Source organism: Pinus tabuliformis, chromosome 7 (genome assembly GCF_031772625.1).
Source record: "Pinus tabuliformis cultivar Carrire ecotype Pingquan chromosome 7, CPIR1, whole genome shotgun sequence".
Lineage (NCBI taxonomy): Eukaryota > Viridiplantae > Streptophyta > Pinopsida > Pinales > Pinaceae > Pinus > Pinus tabuliformis.
Window position 1 is genome coordinate 869,085,633 of NC_142293.1, and position 1,838 is coordinate 869,087,470.

A 1,838-nucleotide genomic window follows, 5' to 3' on the forward strand; every position below is an offset into this window, starting at 1 on the left:
TATATATATATATATATATATATATATATATATATATATATATATATATATATATATATATATATATCTATATATATATATTAACTAAATGTCGATGAAACATTAAGCCTCGGTCGACTAGGCCATCACACCAACAAGACATAGGGCCTCGATTGACTAGCCATGGTTTACGACAACTCTTAGCATTGAGAGTAGTTAGGTTTCCATACACTTGCAAATTATACCTTTAAATATATGTATAAATTACTCCAAAATTAAATCATTGAGGTGTTAGCTTTAATGGCTGCCCCTTGTGGATTAACTCTAGCATGCAAGCATTCTGTAACAAAATATATATAGAGAGAGAGAGAAAGAGAGAGAGAAAAATACATTGGAGGTGTAAGCTTATGTTGACACCCATTTTATTCCACAAATGGTCTTGTGTTAATTACCGTGATGTGGTCCAGTCCTATTCTCATAGATGTATGTAAGTGCATGTGACAAACATCAATAAATGTATGTGTGTATACCATTTGGTGGTTAGTTACACATTTTTCACCATTACCACGCCTCATATCTAATAGCTGCAATTGAAAGAGGCAGGTCAACGATATATAGGAGCTCAAGTCCTCCCTCCATAAACTGGTACTTCGACTCCTGGTGGTCGATGTGTGGATGAAGGTTTTCTCCACCCTATGTCGTTCCCCATTATAGTTTTCTTGCGTAGAATTTTATATTATATATTTATTTATTTATTAGGCTTTATCAACTACCATTTCCATTACCTTATACATGAATATCACTTGGGTTCACCATTCTTCGATGGTCCCATGCCAATTGTCATTCAAACGAGGCTCATGGGGGATTACTTCTACACCATGTGACACCTTGGGTATGCAGGTGTACATGTCATACATCGTATGCCATATAGAGTTGTGTTGTATCTTCTCTAACACATACATCAGACGTTGTTATTTGATGTGTCGATAGACCAGTCGATACATTATATATGTATATGCATAACACTGTATGCCCGCCAAGCCTCGTATCGTATTATTTTAATTGCCACAATGCTCATGTCATATCGATTCACTGTCCATTCCTCTCTCGTCTGATGGCATTCACGCCCAACGAACCCGTTATCCACACCCCTTCTGTCCATCGACATTCATTCTTGACGGATCCACCATCCACTCTCTTATATTCCAATGAAGTTAATGACCGATGGACCTGTTGTCCATACCCTTGACTTATCCTTAGTCATTGTTCACAGTTGCGTGAGACATATGACTCAAGAGAAATAATTCCATATCACCGATGGCATAGGGATGTATTCTATCGACAAGGGTATTTATACAGGATACAACACGTCATATGTCACATATTAATACTTCCACCTACAACCCATGTTGCGTCGATGACATCATCACACTTGTAGAACAAGACATCTGTACACACGACCGACGCGTTCCACCCACCACGATAATCTCTTGTTATGAGGGTTTACTAACATGGTTATTGTATACCAATTTCCACAGACATTCCCCATACTCATATTCTCAAAGGATGTTAAATTTATACTCTGTTAGCAAAAGAATGATCCTCATCCCATTACAACCAACTCTCATGATAACTATGCCGACTTTATATTAAGTAGTCCCGAGTTGGGCCTGGTAGGTTAAAACAACTGATGTTGAGTTTGGCGATGAGTATGGAATGATCACCCATGGGTTTTATCAATCATACATTACCACGCCATCATGCTAGCATATTTCATTGATCATAAAGAGTGCCACTGTTATATGCAATCTCACCCGTCAACTACAACAATGCTCGACCTTGGCACCTCAAGGGAACAC